This window comes from Pleurodeles waltl, chromosome 10, assembly GCF_031143425.1.
Source record: "Pleurodeles waltl isolate 20211129_DDA chromosome 10, aPleWal1.hap1.20221129, whole genome shotgun sequence".
NCBI classification, from domain to species: Eukaryota; Metazoa; Chordata; class Amphibia; order Caudata; family Salamandridae; genus Pleurodeles; species Pleurodeles waltl.
In genome coordinates this window covers 1083814037-1083820036 of record NC_090449.1, presented here as the reverse complement: position 1 = coordinate 1083820036, position 6000 = coordinate 1083814037, and positions in this window count along the sequence as shown.

Here is a 6000-nt window from a genome sequence, read left to right as displayed (position 1 = left end):
CTGGGGGAGGCTACTCCTCCCCTGCCTTCACACCATTTTCCAAAGGGAGAGGGTGTCACACCCTCTCTCAGAGGAAGTCCTTTGTTCTGCCATCCTGGGCCAGGCCTGGTTGGACCCCAGGAGGGCAGATGCCTGTCTGAGGGGTTGGCAGCAGCAGCAGCTGCAGTGAAACCCCAGGAAGGGCAGTTTGGCAGTACCAGGGTCTGTGCTACAGACCACTGGGATCATGGAATTGTACCAACAATGCCAGGATGGCATAGAGGGGGCAATTCCATGATCATAGACATGTTACATGGCCATATTCGGAGTTACCATTGTGAAGCTACATATAGGTAGTGACCCATATGTAGTGCACGCGTGTAATGGTGTCCCCGCACTCACAAAGTTCAGGGAATTGGCTCTGAACAATGTGGGGGCACCTTGGCTAGTGCCAGGGTGCCCTCACACTAAGTAACTTTGCACCTAACCTTTACCAGGTAAAGGTTAGACATATAGGTGACTTATAAGTTACTTAAGTGCAGTGTAAAATGGCTGTGAAATAACGTGGACGTTATTTCACTCAGGCTGCAGTGGCAGGCCTGTGTAAGAATTGTCAGAGCTCCCTATGGGTGGCAAAAGAAATGCTGCAGCCCATAGGGATGTCCTGGAACCCCAATACCCTGGGTACCTCAGTACCATATACTAGGGAATTATAAGGGTGTTCCAGTAAGCCAATGTAAATTGGTAAAATTGGTCACTAGCCTGTTAGTGACAATTTAAAAGTAATGAGAGAGCATAATCACTGAGGTTCTGGTTAGCAGAGCCTCAGTGAGACAGTTAGGCACCACACAGGGAACATATACATGCACACCTATGAGCACTGGGGCCCTGTGTGACAGGGTCCCAGTGACACATACATATAGGCCACAAACCTATGAGCACTGGGGTCCTGACCAGCAGGATCCCAGTAACACATAACAAACATACTGAAAACATAGTGTTTTCACTATGAGCACTGAGGCCTGGCTATCAGGATCCCAGTGAGACAGTGAAAACAGTGACAAACACCCTGACATACACTCACAAACAGGCCAAAAGTGGGGGTAACAAGGCTAGAAAGAGGCTACCTTCTCACACCCTCTATCAGTCTAAGCTGCTAGAAACACATCTTCTACACTAACAAGGGATAACTGGACCTGGCACAGAGTGTAAGTACCTCTGGTACCCACTACAAGCCAGGCCAGCCTCCTACAGTGTCCACATTGAGAGCATTTTACCATAAACTGATTATTGATATAGCCTCTGTTGTCGTGGGACAGTTCTGAGTAAGCATAATCGAAGCCTCCATCCTGACATAGACTGTAAAATCTTCTAGTTTACGTGACAAACGTTTTCAATTCTATTAAGGACACGGAGGTGAGGATTACCCCACCCAAAGGTGAATGTTGATGTTATGTAATCACATTACAATTATTTATTATATTGCATTTGTGTGTTATGGTTATTACCTGCCCAACTGATGTCATGTTTTATGTTCAAGGATTGGTATGCAGTTGTTACGGGGTTTCCCTGTCCTTTTACGATTTCAGGGGCTGAGGGTAGGCAAGGGTGAAGCCTCTTCTCATCTATTGCCGGCATGATGAAGGAGTGCGGAGGGCTTAGTTCACAAGTTCGAAATGGATGCAGAATATTCCCTCTGATTTTGTTATTTCTGGAACTGTAGCCAAGTTGTCTGTGTTTGTTTTGCACTTCAGTGGAGAATCAAGGACCTCCTGAGTTTTGTCTAGTGAAAAGTTCTTATGGTTATTGTAGTTTGGATTTGAGCAAAGAAAGAGGATGTGATATGGTGTCTCGGGCACATATGGGGTTAGGTCAATACAGATGTGGCATGTGGCCTATGATGAAAGGTGAAAAGCTTATGGGTAATGTCGTTTTTTTAATTCAATGTTTTTATTGCCTGCTGTGAATTTTGGCAGTAAAGACTGAGAAGCATAATCCTCACCTCCATGTCATTGATAACATTGAAAACTACTGTTGCTGAAGCTCGAAAAGTTTACATCCTCTGCGCACAGTATATGAATTTTTCTGATGTCCTTTCTTTTCTCTCATATCCAGAATGACTTGGATCCTTGCGGCACATCATATATATTCTTCTGTTGTCCTTTCTTTATCTCTGAAGTCCAGAGTGACTTGAATCCCTTGGGTACATTATGGGGGTCATTCCAACCCTGGCGGTCAGTGATAAAGCGGCAGCCAACCCGCCAATAGGCAGGCGGTCCAAAAAATGGAATTCTGACCCTGGCGGGAACCACCAACACAGCCCGCCACTTTAACACTCCGACCGCCATGGCGGGACAAACAAACAGCGCGGCGGTCACCGCCAACAGGCAGGCGGCAGACAATGTACCGCCCACCCTATCACAACTCACCAATCCGCCACCTTTTCCGGGGCGGGAGCCCCGCCGATAAAAACACGGCGGAAACAGACTACGAACGGGAAAACGCTCACCTCTATACACTCCACGAGGAATCTGGACAGCATGGAACCCGAATTAAACATCCTACCAGCTATTGTCTATCTGCTCTTCTACCAGGAACTCAAACGCCGGCGCAGACGACAACAGTGAGTACTGCACCTACGACACAGGGGAGGGGGGAGGAGAAAAGGTTACGGGCACACACATACGCAATACACCTTCCCCCCCCCCACCCCCTCCATCAAATCCCTACACACCAATACAGAGCAACAAGTCAGAGTGACACCCACCAAACCCCCCGGAATAATGCAAAGACAAAATAAAATGATCATTAAAATAGAAGTATATTATAGCTCAAATGAAGTAATGTGAAATATGAAATATGAAATATATATATCAAATAAAGAACATAATTAAAAATATATACATAGGCTATAAGTCCTGCACATTTTGGCAAAGTTCTATCGTTCGTGGGCCAATGTGCACAAACACATGGGCAAAGCCCACACACAAGACCAGATTCCATTGGAGAGAACACTGCTGGGGCATCAGATGATGAACCTACAGGCACCTCAGGGGGAAGGGAAGGGGGGGCACCTCAGCCGGATGAGTCCACGACGCCAGATCCACGAGTGGCCTCCATGCCCACTGTACCATCCTGGGGAGTGCAAAGCTACAGTCTCTCAAGTCTCTACAGTGGGTGGGTTGCCCACTGACATATCCTGGGGAGTGCAAAGCCACAGTCTCTCAAGTCTCTACAGTGGGTGGGTTGCCCACTGTGCCATCCTGGGAAGTGCAAAGCCACAGTCCATCAGGTGGATTACAGACTCCACTGGTCATGGAGGAGGCATGGTGGCCAGAGTGCTTCGTGAAGCCCTGCTCGACACAGAACTGGCCCTGCCAATGGGCCAGCGGTGCTTGACAGGAAGGGCCCAGCAGAGCAGTTCAGAGACGGCGGTGCCCAACGGAGCGGTGCTTGACAGGAAGGGCCCAGCAGAGCAGTTCAGAGACGGCGGTGCCCAGCGGAGCGGTGCTTGACAGGAAGGGCCCAGTGGAGCAGTTCAGAGACGGCGGTGCCCAGCGGAGCGGTGCTTGAGATGAAGGGCCCAGCGGAGCGGTGCTTGACAGGAAGGGCCCAGCGGAGCGGTGCTTGACAGGAAGGGCCCAGCAGAGCAGTTCAGAGACGGCGGTGCCCAGCGGAGCAGTGCTTGACAGGAAGGGCCCAGCAGAGCAGTTCAGAGACGTCGGTGCCCAGCGGAGCGGTGCTTGTTGGAAAGGGCCCAGTTCAGCGGTGCTTGTTTGAAAGGCCCCAGTTCAGCGGTGCTTGTTGGAAAGGGCCCAGTTCAGCGGTGCTTGTTTGGAAGGGCCCAGTTCAGTGGTGCTTGAGACGGCGGTGCCCTGTTCAGCGGTGCTTGAGACGGCGGTGCCTGTTTGAAAGGGCCCAGTTCAGCGGTGCTTGAGATGGCGGTGCCCTGTTCAGCGGTGCTTGAGACGGCGGTGCCTGTTTGAAAGGGCCCTGTTCAGCGGTGCTTGAGACGGCGGTGCCTGTTTGAAAGGGCCCTGTTCAGCGGTGCTTGAGACGGCGGTGCCTGTTTGAAAGGGCCCAGTTCAGCGGTGCTTGTTTGAAAGGGCCCAGTTCAGCGGTGCTTGAGACGGCGGTGCCCTGTTCAGCGGTGCTTGAGACGGTGGTGCCTGTTTGAAAGGGCCCAGTTCAGCGGTGCTTGAGACGGCGGTGCCTGTTTGAAAGGGCCCAGTTCAGCGGTGCTTGTTTGAAAGGGCCCAGTTCAGCGGTGCTTGAGACGGTGGTGCCCTGTTCAGCGGTGCTTGAGACGGCGGTGCCTGTTTGAAAGGGCCCAGTTCAGCGGTGCTTGAGACGGCGGTGCCTGTTTGAAAGGGCACAGTTCAGCGGTGCTTGAGACGGCGGTGCCTGTTTGAAAGGGCCCAGTTCAGCGGTGCTTGTTGGAAAGGGCCCAGTTCAGCGGTTCCGGCCCAGGCATGGGTGTCACTCGCCACCTGACATGTGGCTGGCGGGGCCTTCCTGCCCATCTGTCCGTTGGCTTGCTGGGCCCTCCTGGGCTGCCGTACCGGGCCTCTGGGTGTCCTCCTGCACACCTGGGAGGGGGCTGGTGGGGCACGCCTGGGCAGCTGGCCTGCTGCCTGACTTGTCGGGCGTGCTGCCCTTCCCACCCTTCCCTGGTTGTCTGTGGCCCTTTGACTCCTTTGGCGGTGTGCCAGGTGGCACCCCATTTCCAGACGGAGCCAGGGTAGGGATTTCGGTCCCTGCTGTCCGTGGCCTCTAGCGCCGGGCACTGCTAAGTTTTGGCTGCTTTTCCGGGGGTGGGCTGGCCGTGCCTTGGCTCCTAGCCGGAGTAGTTGCCCTTGAGGGTGGGGGACTCCAATGTCCTTGGACAACAGTCCTGATAGGTCCTGGTTTGGTGGTGGCTGAGGTACTAATTGCAGTCTTATGAGATGGACGGGGTGGGGGAGTTGTAGGAAAGAGGTCAAGTTTTGATAAGAAAAGCAATTTGGAAAGAGAGGGACGGGTAGGTGTAGTGGGTATGGGAGTGGAGGAAGAGGATGTGGTTGTAGGAGTGTGAAGTCTGGTGTCTTTGGGTGCAGGTGCTTGGGCTGGAGGCTGATGTGAGGTGGATGGCTGTTGGGTGGGTGGCTGCTTGCGTTTGTGTGGTTTGGAAGAGGGGGTGACAGACACACTCGGAGAGGACACAGGGGACGTGTAAATGGTAGTGGGGGTGGTGACTGCACGTGTGCGGAGTGTTCTGGTGGGTGTGCTGGTGATGTACGTAGTGGATGAGGATGTTGTGCATGCAAGTGTGAGTGGAGACGTCACAGGGAGGGAGGAGGGAGACGAGGAGGAGGGGGACACAGTGGAGGCAGTGGCTGTTGGCATGTCTGCATGTGGATGTTGCTTGGGTGAATGCTTGTGTGATCTGTGGTGCTTATGTCTGGATGAGCTGCCCTTGGGTGTTGAGGTGTGTGCAGGCTGGTCTGTAGGTGTGGCTGGGATAGGCAGAGGAACAGGGGAGTGGGACTGGGTTGAGGAAGTTGGAGGGGGGAGGCTAGACAAAGGGACAATTGCTGCCGTCAGTGCTGAGGCCAGAGCGTTGAACGATCGCTGATGGGCAGCCTGACCCGAATGAATGCCCTCCAGGTATGCATTGCTCTGATGCACCTCCCTCTCTACACCCTGGATGGCATTCAAAAGGGTAGACTGCCCAACAATGATGGTCCTCAGGAGGTCAATGACCTCCTCACTCAGAGCAGCAGGGGTGACAGGGGCAGGGCCTGAGGTGCCTGGGGCGAAGGAGATGGCCGGCTTCCTGGCCGAGCGGGCACGGGGCGAACGCTGAGGGGCTGCTGGGAGGGCGGGGCTGGTGCGCTGGGTGGCGGCTGTACCTGTTGTTGCGGTGGCCATGGATGTTGCCGCCACCACAAGGGAGCTCCCTTCCGAGGACGTGTCGGTGTCGCTGACGTCTCCACGGGTCCCCGTTGTGGAGCTCGCCTCACCCTTCGTCTCACTGGTGTA